This window comes from Schistocerca gregaria, chromosome 9, assembly GCF_023897955.1.
Source record: "Schistocerca gregaria isolate iqSchGreg1 chromosome 9, iqSchGreg1.2, whole genome shotgun sequence".
In the NCBI taxonomy this organism is placed as follows: Eukaryota; Metazoa; Arthropoda; class Insecta; order Orthoptera; family Acrididae; genus Schistocerca; species Schistocerca gregaria.
The window spans coordinates 195,844,612-195,860,300 of NC_064928.1; the positions used below are offsets into that span (position 1 = coordinate 195,844,612).

The 15,689-nt window shown below is 47.1% G+C and overlaps 1 protein-coding gene across 1 annotated transcript in view; it reads left to right on the plus strand.

The window, feature by feature from the left end:
- Positions 1-853: 853 nt before the first annotated feature.
- LOC126291803 (15-hydroxyprostaglandin dehydrogenase [NAD(+)]-like) overlaps positions 854-15,689 on the plus strand; it is a 111,458-nt gene continuing 96,622 nt past the window's right edge. Inside the window, exon 1 of the mRNA XM_049985499.1 lies at positions 854-955. The gene's annotated coding sequence lies outside the window, so the exon portion shown is untranslated. The remainder of the gene's footprint in view (positions 956-15,689) is intronic.

Here is a 15,689-nt window from a genome sequence, read left to right on the forward strand (position 1 = left end):
TAGACTACAGCATCATCGGCAAACAGTCTAATGCCGCTTTCAATACCATCAACCAGATCGTTTATGTAAATCGTAAAAAGCAGAGGACTTATTACGCTGCCCTGGGACACATCTGAAGTAACTCTTGTTTGTGTTGAAGTTACACATTTCAGGACGGCATACTGCTCCCTGTCTGTTAGAAAACTATCTATGCAACCGCATATGTCATCGGGTAGGCCGTAAGCGCGCAATTTTTGGAAAAGCGACAGTGCGGAACTGGGTCCAACGCGTTTTGAAAGTCGAGAAATAAGGCATCAACCTGGGAGCCGGTATCTAGAGCCTGCTGTATATCATGCACAATGAGGGCCAGTTGTGTATCGCATGACCGCTGTTTCCTACCGTGCTGGTTTCTGCAGATGAGCTTCTCAGAGTCTAGAAAGGTCATTATGTCTGAACAGAAAATATGTTCCATAATGAGTTTCATTTCAATATGTTCCATGATTCGACAACAAATCGACGTCAGTGAAATTCGCCGGTAATTATGTGCATCCGGTTTTCTACCCTTTTTGTAGATTGCTATGACCTGGGCCTTCTTCGTCCCGTGGAGCTTTCCGCTGTTCCAATGATCCAAGTCTGTGATCCCAGCGTCATGGCCTCCCCTTACCGGTGTGTTGCTTACCTCAAACGCATACATTTGCTGACCTGTACCGTGCCTAACCGTGTCACCATAATGGAGATACTCGATACGAACGCGAGAAACTAAGGTGGACTAGTTCCTGCGCCTCTCGACGTCTCCAGCACCTTGAACTCTGCACAGGGCGCCTCCTTCAGGCAGTGATAGGACGGCCTTTGTAGCCCGCTGAACGACCCACAGTGTGTCAACAACAGCTGCAGCGAGCGCGCGCTGATACGGGCACACGGAAGGGAGACGGACTTTTAAAACACTCCGCAAGTCGTAGCGTTTCAGACGAACCACGTAAGTCGTGCGATGAACATGATAGTCTACATTCTTCTTATTCGTTAAGGCGTGTTTCCACTAGAGTAGCAATCACGAAATTAAGGTTCCTCAAGGTCATACAAGCATCCCGCAGTCCGCCGGTGCTAAAGCGCTGTGAATCGCTCGCCTCATAGCTTTGTTGCCGCACGTATACTATCATCCGTTCATCATAAGAATAAACCTTATGTAAACATTGCACTGTGTATTCTTCCGCGTTTGCTGGAACCTCATTGGGTTTCCGTTTCACGTGGGACTGCAGCCAAGCTCTCTAGAGTACTGTCAAGTACGACAATAAGGGTAGGTTTGTGTTGTGCGATACTTCTCAGGTTAAATCCCGCAGCTTGGCTCCAGATCGGTTCTGTTGTGTTCATATTGTAATAGTACAGTAGCAAATGTAAAAATGCACCATTTGTATGATGTGCTCGATGCTGTAAAAATATTGTTTTTCGTGTTTCTACGATACTTATCTAGCTCTGAGACATAAAACTATGGACACTGTCCAAATGAAGAGGATTTGGTTTTTCATTTTTGTCTTAAAAATTTAATTCTTATGTTTCCTTAATTTAAACAACTTTTATGAACAGTCTTTCATAAAACATCGATAATTAAGAATTTGTATTTGAAATGGAAACAGGAATTTCGTTTCCTTGGTTCAAGTGGCTCTGAACACTATGGGATCTAACTTCTGAGGTCATCAGACCCCTAGAACTTAGAACTACTTAAACCTAACTTACCTAAGGACAGCACACACATCCATGCCCAAGGTAGGATTCGAACCTGCTACCGTAGCGGTCGCGCGCTTCCAGACTGTAGCGCCTAGAGCCGCTCGGCCATTTCGTTTTCTTTATGCAATTAGAAACAAAAAGACGTGCATTATTCATAAAAAAATGATGATGAGTTTCATAATTAGGAGATGTAGGTATTTCAAATTGAACGAGGAAAAAAAAAAACTACTGCAGGGGAGAACTGGTACCAACGCACGAATAACAGCAGTTGATTCACATTCCATTCCGCTGCCAACTGCACTACACCTTTCATGTGGGTTTGATTGTCAACTGCATTATGTACAACGCTGGGAACATTTCAAAGCCGATTATCTCTGTAAATTTATGAAAAACGTTAAGAACAGCCTATTTCTCGGCACTTTTAAACTGTGTTTCACTCGCGTGTTTCACTACGGAACAGAAAGCAGCCTGAACTCTTTTTATACTGCACACTAACAGCGTGACAATCAGAGCAAAACGCTGCAGAGACTGCCACTGTACACGATTTTTGAAATAAAAACTACGTAGCTAAAGCGTGATTAAGAAAAACTTTGATGGCTGTTAATAAACTTGAATATCTTAAAGTTTCATTTAACGTAACTTAGTAATAGTATATCTAATACATAAGTAGGACCTACTTCCAAGAGCGTAACAACATCAGCGTACGTGTGCTACGGCTTCTGACCAATCATCGCGTTTGTGTTTGTTTACATCAGGTTTATTCTTATGATGAACGGATTGTAGTAACACTGCAGCAGGTTAGCGCCAGCTGAATGTTTTATGTCTCCGTCTGGCATTATCGTGAGTTCACGTGTGGTTTCAGTCCTTCTTTGAACAGTACATTAACGTGTGCTTGTCAGCGAGCGGATTGCAGAAGCAAGCGCCTGTCGATGTGCGAAAAGGGCGAAAAGAGATTTGAAAATGATCTAAAATTGTCGTATCGTACACACTGAAAATTTTTTGCTGATGTTGTCAACAGCGAAGGTGCCATAACTCCATAAATTTTGCGCAGATTCATAAAATAGCAACAAAACCTCGTGGTATTTCCGAATCGATGTGTTTCGTAATATCGGTAGATCGTAATATCGGTAGACTCTCTAGATGTGAGCACATGAAATGGATATACAGGGTGTTTCAAAAATGACCGGTATACTTGAAACGGCAATACAAACAAAACGAGCAGCGATAGAAATACACCGTTTGTTGCACATATGCTTGGTACAAAAGTACATTTTCAGGCGGACAAACTTTCGAAATTACAGTAGTTACAATTTTCAACAACAGATGGCGCTGCAAGTGATGTGAAAGATGTAGAAGACAACGCAGTCTGTGGGTGCGCCATTCTGTACGTCGTCTTTCTGCTGTAAGCGTGTGCTGTTCACAACGTGCAAGTGTGCTGTGGACAACATGGTTTATTCCTTAGAACAGAGGATTTTTCTGGTGTTGGAATTCCACCGTCTAGAACACAGTGTTGTTGCAACAAGACGAAGTTTTCAACGGAGGTTTAATGTAACCAAATCACTGAAAAGCGATACAATAAAGGATCTGTTTGAAAAACTTCAACGGACTGGGAACGTGACGGATGAACGTGCTGGAAAGGTAGGGCGACCGCGTACGGCAACCACAGAGGGCAACGCGCAGCTAGTGCAGCAGGTGATCCAACAGCGGCCTCAGGTTTCCGTTCGCCGTGTTGCAGCTGCGGTCCAAATGACGCCAACGTCCACGTATCGTCTCATGTGCCAGAGTTTACACCTCTATCCATACAAAATTCAAATGCGGCAACCCCTCAGCGCTGCTACCATTGCTGCACGAGAGACATTTGCTAACGATATAGTGCACAGGATTGATGACGGCGATATGCATGTGGGCAGCATTTGGTTTACTGACGAAGCTTATTTTTACCTGGACGGCTTCGTCAATAAACAGAACTGGCGCATATGGGGAACCGAAAAGCCCCATGTTGCAGTCCCATCGTCCCTGCATCCTCAAAAAGTACTGGTCTGGGCCGCCATTTCTTCCAAAGGAATCATTGGCCCATTTTTCAGATCCGAAACCATTACTGCATCACGCGATCTGGACATTCTTCGTGAATTTGTGGCGGTACAAACTGCCTTAGACGACACTGCGAACACCTCGTGGTTTATGCAAGATGGTGCCCGGCCACATCGCACAGCCGACGTCTTTAATTTCCTGAATGAATATTTCGATGATCGTGTGATTGCTTTGGGCTATCCGAAACATACAGGAGGCGGTGTGGATTGGTCTCCCTATTCGCCAGACATGAAGCCCTGTGACTTCTTTCTGTGGGGACACTTGAAAGACCAGGTGTACCGCCAGAATCCAGAAACAATTGAACAGCTGAAGCAGTACATCTCATCTGCATGTGAAGCCATTCCGCCAGACACGTTGTCAAAGGTTTCGGGTAATTTCATTCAGAGACTACGCCATATTATTGCTATGCATGTTGGATATGTGGAAAATATCGTACTATAGAGTTTCCCAGACCGCAGCGCCATCTGTTGTTGACAATTGTAACTACTGCAATTTCGAAAGTTTGTCTGCCTGAAAATATACTGTTGTCCCAAGCATATTGCAACAAACGGTGTATTTCTATCGCTGCTCGTTTAGTTTGTATTGCCGTTTCAAATATACCGGTCATTTTTGAAACACCCTGTACATGAAAAAGGAAATTGTAGGGGTTTTGACGATTTGAACAAAAAGTTAGAGCTGTGCATCGTTACTACGGCAGAAGAGACATTATGAATCACGTCGAAGATAACAGTCTGTTGACACACAGTCAACACAGATTTAGAAAACTTCGTTCTTGTGAAACCCAAGTACCTCTTTACCCGCACGGATTGCTGAGTGCTATCGATAAGGGATATCAAATTGATTCCGTATTTCTAGATTTCCAGAAGATACCGTACGTCACAAGCGGCTTGTAATCAAATTGAGTGCTTGCGGAATATCGTCTCAGTTACGCGACTGGATTCATGATCTCCTGTCAGAGAGACCACAGTTCGTAGTAACTGACGGAAAATCATCGAGTAAAACAGAAGTGCTTTCTGCCGATCCTCAAGGTAGTGTTATAGGCCCAGTGCTGTTCCTTACCTATATAAACGATGTAAGAGGCAATCTGCGCAGCCATCATAGGTGTGTGCATATGACGCTGCCGTTTACCGCCTAGTAAAGTCGTCAGAATCTCAAAACAACTGGCAAAACCATTTAGAAAAGATACCTGTGTGATTCGAAAATTGGAAATTGACCCTAAATAATGAACCGTGTGAGGTCATCCACATGAGTGCTAAAAGCAACACGTTAAACTTCGGTTATCCGATATATCAATCAAATCTGAAAGCTGTAATTTCAACTAAATACCTAGGAATTACAATTACGAACAAGTTAAATTGGAAAGAACACATAGAAAATGTTGTGGGGAAGGCGAACCAAAAACTACGTTTTATTGGCTAAACTAGCTCTACTAAAGAGACTGCCTACACTACGCTTGTCCGTCCTCTTTTTAGTGTACCGCTGCGCGGTGTGGGATCCTTACCACATAGGACTAACGAAGTACATCGAGAAATTTCAAATAAAGGGAGCACGTTTTGCATTATCGAGAAATAGACCGGAGAGTGTTACGGACATGATACAGGATTTGGGATGCTTCACGGGATCTTCTCACGAAATTTCAGTCAGCAACTTTCTCCTCCGAATGGGAAAATGTTTTGTTGACGCCGACCTGCATAGGGAGAAAGGATGACCAAAATAAAATAAGGGAAATCAGAGCTCGCACGGAAAGATATAGGTGTTCGTTTTTTCTCACGCTGAGCGAGAGTGGAATAATAGAAAATCAGCCAGGCCCTGAAGTGTGATTTGTGGAATATCCATGTAGATATAGATGTAGACGTAGATGAGACCGACGGCTAGAAAAATACAGGGTAATAGAAACAAAAACGTCAATATAATTTAATTTTTGACGACCGGTTTCGGAAAATCTAAGTGGCCATCATCGGATCTTATGCAGATACACCTCAGTACATCAAAAAACAGAACTGAACACAGTAAACCATTGCTTAAAACATTAAAAATCCTGCTAATGCCATGTCTTTATATAATGGAACTCGTTTGTTTTGTAACTCAGCATTTACGAACCTTACACAGAAATCCAGATTGCTACACATACGACTCTAGACGCAAATCTCAGTTAAAAACTGAAGCACACAGCACCAAATTACGTTCTATGGTGTTAAATATATGGGCATAAAAATTTGCAACCCATTACATCTTCTAATGTAGAATGTAACTCTGTTTAAATTGTTACTTTTTCTGTCCACGCTCTATGCGTTTGTATACAAGAGCACACTTTGTAATACCGAAGTGAGTTTTCCCCTTTGTAAAGTATTTTTAAAGCATACTTTTGAATTTCCGTGTTATTTTTTCTGGCTATGTAATTTTTATGTAAACCCAGACACCTTAATAGAGAAGTGCGTCACTTTTACTGTCTTACTTTTGCAATGAATTTTTAAATGCATGTGGTACTTTTGAATTTCCATGTCCTTTGCTTACAGGTTTCTTCCCTTAATAATGTGAACTTATTTAAGAATATTGTGCAATTCTGAATTTTTCACAAGATAGCCACCTATTTGCTTTCCTGTTTCTTGGCATTAAATATATATTATATGAACATTTATATCGCTATAATATCAGGATCACAGCCATTTTGACCACTTATCACCTCGTCTTCATTTTTGACTTGTCCTATATCATCGTGTGCTTATCTGTACACAATGCATGATCTAAAGGAAATATTAAATTACAAAAAATTACATCTCTATCATAAGTACAAGGTGTCGTATTAAGTTGAAACATACCATTCTAGGAAGATGAAGAAAGTCATACATCGGCATTTCAATAATAAAACAAGATTTACATAAGAAACTTCCTTCCCTATTAAAAATGTGTGTCGGACCGGAATACGAACCCGGACTCTTTGCCTTTCGCGAGCAACTGCTCTACCGACCATTTTTTTCCATTAAGGGCCTGAGAGAAGAGTCGGGGGCAAAGAGGGCAGGGGTCATCTTCCGAGGCCTGGCTCGATGTCCCATTTCCGTCCTCTCAGAGCCATGGAAGGATAGGAGCAAGAGAACTTTACTGGATCAAATACTATTATTTTTTCCGCAGCTCGTGGTCGTGCGGTAGCGTTCTCGCTTCTCTCCCCCGGGTTCCCAGGTTCGATTCCAGGCAGGGTCAGGGATTTTCTCTGCCTCGTGAAGACTGGGTGTTGTGTGATGTCCTTAGGTTAGTTAGGTTTAAGTAGTTCTAGGGGACTGATGACCATAGCTATTAAGTCCCATAGTGCTCAGAGCCATTTGAACCATCTTTATATATATATATATATATATATATATATATATATTGAAATAAGAACACGGTGAATTCATTGTCCCAGGAAGGGGAAACTTTATTGACACATTCCTGGGGTCAGATACATCACATGATCACACTGACAGAACCACAGGAACATAGACACAGGCAACAGAGCATGCACAATGTCGGCACTAGTACAGTGTATATCCACCTTTCGCAGCAATGCAGGCTGCTATTCTCCCATGGAGACGATCGTAGAGATGCTGGATGTAGTCCTGTGGAACGGCTTGCCATGCCATTTCCACCTGGCGCCTCAGTTGGACCAGCGTTCGTGCTGGACGTGCAGACCGCGTGAGACGACACTTCATCCAGTCCCAAACCTGCTCAATGGGGGACAGATCCGGAGATCTTGCTGGCCAGGGTAGTTGACTTACACCTTCTACAGCACGTTGGGTGGCACGGGATACATGCGGACGTGCATTGTCCTCTTGGAACAGCAAGTTCCCTTGCCGGTCTAGGAATGGTAGAACGATGGGTTCGATGACGGTTTGGATGTACAGTGCACTATTCAGTGTCCCCTCGACGATCACCAGAGGTGTACGGCCAGTGTAGGAGATCGCTCCCCACACCATGATGTCGGGTGTTGGCCCTGTGTGCCTCGGTCGTATGCAGTCCTGATTGTGGCGCTCACCTGCACGGTGCCAAACACGCATACGACCATCATTGGCACCAAGGCAGAAGCGACTCTCATCGCTGAAGACGACACGTCTTCATTCGTCGCTCCCTTCACGCCTGTCGCGACACCACTGGAGGCGGGCTGCACGATGTTGGGGCGTGAGCGGAAGACGGCCTAACGGTGTGCGGGACCGTAGCCCAGCTTCTTGGAGACGGTTGCGAATGGTCCTCGCCGATACCCCAGGAGCAACAGTGTCCCTAATTTGCTGGGAAGTGGCGGTGCGGTCTCCTACGGCACTGCGTAGGATCCTACGGTCTTGGCGTGCATCCGTGCGTCGCTGCGGTCCGGTCCCAGGTCGACGGGTACGTGCACCTTCCGCCGACCACTGGCGACAACAGCGATGTACTGTGGAGACCTCACGCCCCACGTGTTGAGCAATTCGGCGGTACGTCCACCCGGCCTCCCGCATGCCCACTATACGCCCTCGCTCAAAGTCCGTCAACTGCACATACGGTTCACGTCCACGCTGTCGCGGCATGCTACCAGTGTTAAAAGACTGCGATGGAGCTCCGTATGCCACGGCAAACTGGCTGACACTGACGGCGGCGGTGCACAAATGCTGCGCAGCTAGCGCCATTCGACGGCCAACACCGCGGTTCCTGGTGTGTCCGCTGTGCCGTGCGTGTGATCATTGCTTGTACAGCCCTCTCGCAGTGTCCGGAGCAAGTATGGTGGGTCTGACACACCGGTGTCAATGTGTTCTTTTTTTCCATTTCCAGGAGTTATATATATATATATATATATATATATATATATATATATATATATATATATAACGGGATCCTGAGCTACCGAGCACGACTCAGGACCCAGCAAGTGCATTATACACAAAACGTCGTTCTTGCTCTGTGCATTCCATTAAAAATGTTTGTCCATCATTATTCTTTTTGAATAAAAAAAACCACGTCCTTGAAGAAGATAAGGAACGGCGGTTTCTGTGCCAGAACAATAAATGCGGAAGATACAGATCCTCCTACAATCAACAGTAGTAGCTTTTATGAGATAGACCGCTTGCACCTTGCAACTATACAGCCTCACTACAGCCTAAACAGGACTAGGCGACACTTACGGCAAAACGATGGCGACACAAAGTAGCAACAATTTGTTTATTGAAACTTCCTATTACTCAGCTGCAGCATGAAGAAGGTGCGTTACAATAAATCAGTGTTCAGTTGCACTGATCTGTCATCAACTCTGGTCTAGTCCAGAATTCAGTGGACAGCAACTACAGGGTGAAATTAATGAAGTATATGAAAAAAAACGTAAATTATGATAGAGTTACAAACTACGGCGTGCACACACTTTATTCAACATGTAAACGTCACTACAGATATTCGGATTTAGGTTATGACATGTTCGATATTGATGCATCATTGGCGATGATGTGGCGCAGACGAATAGCGAAATTCTGCATGAGCCGCTGAGGTGTCAGAACATCGATGCTGTGCTTGATCTCCCGTATGGCTGTTTTCAGTTCAGTAGTGGTTTTGGGGTTATTGCTGTATACCTTGTCTATAATATAGCACCACAAAAATGAGTCGCATGTGTTCAGATCTGGAGAATGTGGCGGTCAATCGAGGCCCATGCCTGTGGCCTCTTGGGTACCCCAGAGCTAGACTGCGATCCCCACAGTGAACCTCCGGGATATCAAACACTCATCTACTTCTATCGGGTCGAGCTCCGCCTAGCATGAACCAAATATTGTCGAAATCAGGCGCACTCTGGATAATGAGCATGAACTCATCTACCAAAACCTTCACGTACCGTTCGGCAATCACCATGCTATCAAGGAATGTCGCACTGGTTACTTCGTGTGTGTGTATGTGTGTGTTTGAGGTTTACGGGCGCTAAACAGCGTGGTCATCAGCGCCCAAGCGCATAGAAACAGGAACACAGGCGGTGAAGGGACGAAGACGGACGCCGAACAAGGAGAACGGCTAAAAGACACAGGCCTGACGCAGTTCCAAATGCGCACATACAGAGGCAAAACAAGAGGAGAAGAAACACACTAAAAAAGGAAAGGAAACACAAGGAAAAGAGAACAGATACCGAAGTGAAACAAGGAGGTAATCGTGACTGGCGGACCTCTTACCTAAAAACTGGGTGAGCCAGTCACCCAGCAGCACATTAAAACCTTCTCCCTAAAATCCGAGGCAACAGATTGGACAGGACACAAAACCGTAAAACCTTAACCACAGTCGCTGCGTCGTCTTGCAAAATAGAGGGCAAATCCGGTGGCAAGGAAACCACCGCCCTCTGGTCAGAGAATAAAAGACAGTCATGTAAAATGTGGCGGACAGTAATCTGGACGCCACAAGCACTGCAGATTGGGGGGTCCTCCCGCCGGAGTAAAAAACCATGCGTGAAGGGACTGTGTCCAATGCGGAGGCGAGTGAGGAGAACCTCATCCCGCCTGTATGACTGGTAGGACGTACGCCATGGTCGCGTAGTGGCCTTTACCAGACGCAGCTTATTGTCAGAAACTGCCAACCACTCCTCTTCCCATTGATGCATAACACGAAAACGCAAAAGGGAGGTTACAGCATGGAGGGGGACGGCACATTCAACAACGTGAGGGAGGGAACATGTATCTTTGGCAGCCACATCCGCCAGTTCGTTTCCCCTAATACCCACGTGCCCCGGCACCCAGCAGAAAGAAACCTCCTTCCCCTGCCGTTGCAGGTGGAGTAGGGCATCATGGATGTTCTGGACGACCGTATCCGCTGGGTACAAGTGTTGAATGGTCTGAAGGGCACTCAGGGAGTCAGAACAGATGAGGAACTTAATACTGGGAACACATCTCATCTGCTCCAATGCCCGCAATATTGCAAACAATTCGGCATCGAGGATGGTAAACACCGCAGGAAGCCGTAACTTGACGACTCGATCAGGGAAAACAACAGCACAACCAACAGTGTCCCCCTGTTTAGAGCCATCTGTGAATACAGGTACATGGTCCGGATGCTGGTTTAAAATATCGTAAAATAAGGAGGTAAAAACAAACGCCGGAGTGCAGTTCCTCCGGTTCTCCGACAAGTCTAAAAGGATGCTGGGCCTCTGGAGCAACCAGGGAGGCAGGCGAGTAAAACCTTGTCGTTGGGGGGCCACACGCTCCACACCAAGGGACTCAAGCAAATGCTTGGCACGAATCCCAAATGGTTTTGTTGCCCTGGGACGACTGGAAAAGAGACGTTCCATAGGCGGTCGGGCAACGGTAGGGTACGCAGGGGAGGTAGGACAGGCAAGGAAATGACACACCCGTCGCACCATGAGGAGTTTCCGCCGGATGGCGAGCGGCGGTTCCCCTGCCTCAGCACACAGGCTGGGGATGGGACGTACGGAAGGCACCAGTGGCCAGCCTGATACCCTCATGGTGTACTGCGTCAAGGATCTTCAGATACGAAGGCCTTGCTGACCCATACACGGTGCAAGCATAGTCAAGACGCGATCGGACGAAAGCCCTATAAAACTGCAGCAGACGCGCCCGATCTGCTCCCCAGGACCGATGGCTCAGACACTTCAAAATATTCAGTGCCTTCAGGGCCCGCACCTTGAGGTCTTTAAGGTGAGGCAACCACGACAACTTGGAATCAAAAGTGAGGCCCAGGAACCTCACAGTGTCTCTAAAAGGAAGAACGGTGTCCCTCAGACGCAATTCAGGGGAGGTAAAAAGACGCCGAGAACGATTAAAATGAACACACACAGATTTGTCTGCAGAAAAGGTAAAACCCGTCTTTGCAGTCCATGCCTCTAAGCGCTTTATCGTAAGCTGTAACTGCCGATTAGCACTGACAAGACTGGAGGAAGAACAGAAAACAGCAAAATCGTCCACAAACAAGGAGCATTGGGCAGGACTCCGGATAGTGGACGTGATACTGTTAATAGCAACGGCAAAGAGGGTGACACTTAAAACGCTGCCCTGAGGAACACCATTCTCCTGCACGTACAAATCCGATAGCACATTACCAACCCGATACCGAAAGAGGCGGTGAGAAAGAAAGGACCGAATGAAGATGGGGAGACGGCCACGAAAGCCCCACTCATGGAGTTGATTGAGGATAAGGCGGCGCCAAGTAGTGTCATACGCCTTATTAATGTCGAAGAAGACCCCTAGACAATGCTGGTTACGTAGAAAGGCCTGCTGGATGGCGGCCTCAAGCAGGGTCAAGTTGTCTATAGTGGAACGACATCTCCGAAAGCCACACTGAGAGGGGCTAAGGAGCTGCCTGGTCTCGAGCAGCCAAACCAGGCGGCGGTTGACCATGCGTTCCAACGTCTTCCCAACACAGCTCGTCAAGGCAATACTCCGATAACTACTGGGATGCGTTCGGTCCTTCCCTGGTTTGAGGAGGGGAATCAAAATTGCCTCCCTCCACGAGTCAGGGTACGTGCCAGATAACCATATCATATTGAAACAGTTCAGGAGAACTTCCTTGGATGGCAGCGACAGGTGCCGCAGCATGCTGTACCGGATTTGATCATGACCAGGCGCAGTATCATGAGCCACAGACAGCGCAGAATCCAGTTCCCACATTGTGAAGGGGCAGTTATAGGGTTCAGAATTTAGAGACCGGAAGTCCAAGTGACCCCTTTCGACGGCAGTGCGGTAGCGGCAGAAATCTGGATCACAGTTAATAGTGGCGGTAGATTCCGCAAAATGCATGGCCAGTGTCTGGGCAATGTCTCTCGGCGCCGTGAGGAGACATCCCTACATCCCTGATGCAGCAATGCCGTGACAGGTAGCTGGCTGAGTTTTCCGGAAATCCTCCTGATGGCTTCCCATACTTTCGTAGAACTAGTGGAGCGAGAGATGGAATTCAAGAACGATTGCCATGACCGTCGTTTGCTCTCTTTAATCACTCGCCGCGCTCTGGCCCTTGCCACCCGAAAGGCCGCAAGATTGTCAGCTGAGGGACGGCACTTGAAGCAGCGCAGTGCTGCACGGCGGGCGCGGATTGCTGAGTGGCACTCAGTGGTCCACCAAGGGGCAGGACGCCTCTTGGGATGACCGGATGATCGTGGGATTGACAATTCAGCAGCATGAGAGATCACGGCTGCAACATGGTCTACCCATTCGTGGACGCTGGCACAGTGTTCCAAAACAGCCAGTTGGCTGAAAAGTGTCCAGTCAGCTCTGCAAAGGTGCCACCGGGGCGGCACTGGTAATGCCACAGCCTCATCCAGGAGGCGAATCCAGAGGGGGAAGTGGTCACTAGAATGGAGGTCAGCTGCAGCCTCCCACAGAGCAGAATCCGCGAGTGCTGGAGAGCAAAAGGAAAGGTCAATAGCCGATGACGATCCGGAAGCAGTACAGAAATGAGTGGGAGCACCAGAGTTGAGGAGGCACTTCCTGACTGGACATTGCGCACTACACAGTCACCCGTTGAGGGTGAAGAGACTTCTCGATCGCTAAATGCGGTTTCTCAGTGCCCCAAATGCGCCAATTTTGCCTATTGACTAACCCATCCATTGAAAGTGGGCTTCGTCGCCAAACCAAACCATACTAATTCCTACGATGCCCGTGGCGAACCAGGCAGTCCCGCGCCCGGGTTCCCGGGTTCGATTCCCGGCGGGGTCAGGGATTTTCCTCTCCCTCGTGATGACTGGCTGTTGTGTGATGTCCTTAGGTTAGTTAGGTTTAAGTAGTTCTAAGTTCTAGGGGACTGATGACCATAGCTGCTAAGTCCCATAGTGCTCAGGGCCATTTGCTCCATTTGAACCAGACAGTTTGAACATCCTAACGCAAACCGTTCAGAAGTCATGATGATTTAATTTTGTATATTTCAATAACTGTACGATGTCTTGTCGAATGTCCAATTTGGTTTTTCTTAACGGCGACTGTGGACGGTATCCTGATGCTGAGGTGGTGTTGGTACCGTGTGGCTGCTGCTAGTGATACATCTGCATCAATACTCCGTACGCCACCTGATGGTGTGTGGTGGGGGGTGCTCGTGGTCCCACTCGCGAACGTCGCGTGGATATAATGGCTGTCGGTAAGCCTCTGTATTAGCTCTACTATCCCGAATTTTCTCCTCGTTATCACTTCGCGACGTGTATGCGGTGAGGAAGTATTACACTACTGGTCAACACAATTGCTACACCAAGATGAAATGCAGGTGATGAGCAGGTATTCATTGGACAAATATATTATAATGCAACTGACATGAGATTACATTTTCATGCAATTTGGGTGCATAGGTCTTGAGAAATCAGTACCCAGAACAACCACCTCTCGCCGTAATAACGGCCTTGATACTCCTGGGCATTGAGTCAAACAGAGCTTGGATGGCGTTCATCGAGAGTAGTGAATGGCGTATTGTGACGAGCCAGTTGCTCGGCCACCATTGAACGCATGTTTTCAATTGATGAGAGAACTGGAGAATGTGCTGGCCAGGGCCCGTACAGGACCTGCAACATGCGATCGTGCATTATCCTGCTGAAATGTAGGGTTTCGCAGGGATCGAATGAAGGGTAGAGCCACGCGTCGTAACACATCTGAAATATAACGTCCACTGCTCAAAGTGCCGCCAGTGCGAACAAGAGGTGACCGAGAAGTGTAACCAATACCATCACGCCGGGTGATACGCCAGTATCGCGATGACGAATACACGATTCCAATGTGCGTTCACCGCGATGTCGCCAAACACGGATGCGACCATCATGACGCTGTAAACAGAACCTGGATTCATCCGAAAAAATGACGTTTTGCGATTCCTGCACGCAGGTTCGTCGTTGAGTACATCATCGCAGGCGCTCCTGTCTGTGATGCAGCGTCAAGGGTAACCGCAGCCATGGTCTCCGAGTTGATAGTCCATGCTGCTGCAAACGTCGTCGAACTGTTCGTGCAGATGGTTGTTGTCCTGCAAACGTCCCCATCTGTTGACTATGGGATCGAGACGTGGCTGGACGATCCGTTACAGCCATGCGGATAAGATGCCAGTCGTTTCAACTGGTAGTGATACCAGGCCGTTGGGATCCAGCACGGCGTTCCGAATTACCCTCCTGACCCACCGATTCCATATTCTGCTAACAGTCAGTGGATCTCGACCAACCCGAGCAGCAATGTCGCGATACGATAAACCGCAATCGCGATAGGCTACAATCCGACCTTTATCAAAGTCGGAAACGTGATGGTACGCATTTCTCCTCCTTACACGAGGCATCACAAAACGTTTTACCAGGCAACTCCGGTCAACTGGTGTTTGTGTATGAGAAATCGGTTGGAAACTTTCCTCATGTCAGCACGTTGTAGGTGTCCACCGGCGCCAACCTTGTGTGAATGCTCTGAAAAGCTAATCATTTGCATGTCACAGCTTCTTCTTCCTGTCGGTTAAATTTTGCTTCTGTAGCACGTCATCTTCGTGGTGTAGCAATTGTAATGGCCAGTAGTATATGTTGTCCGACTATTGCCCGGAAAGCGCTCTGTCGAAATTTTGATACTCAACCTCTCCGAGATGCACAATGCCTATCTTGTAGCTTCTGCCACTGGAGTTTGTTGAGCATTTGGTAACGCTATTGCGCCATCTAAGTGACCCTATGGCGAAACACACTGCTCTTCGTTGGAATTTCTCCATCAATCCTACCTGGTGTGTGCGTGAATTCCTAAGGAACCCAACTGCTGAGGTCATCGGTGCCTAGACTTACACACTACTTAAACTTATTTAAACTAACCTAACTTATGCTAAGAACAACACACACACCTATGCCCGAGGGAGGACTTAAACCTTCCGTTGGGAGGGGAAGCGCAATCCGTGACATGGCGCCTCAAACCGCACGGCCACTCCACGCGGGAATCCTACCTGGTAAGTACCGCCGATTGACGGACAGTACTCAAGAAACGGTCGGA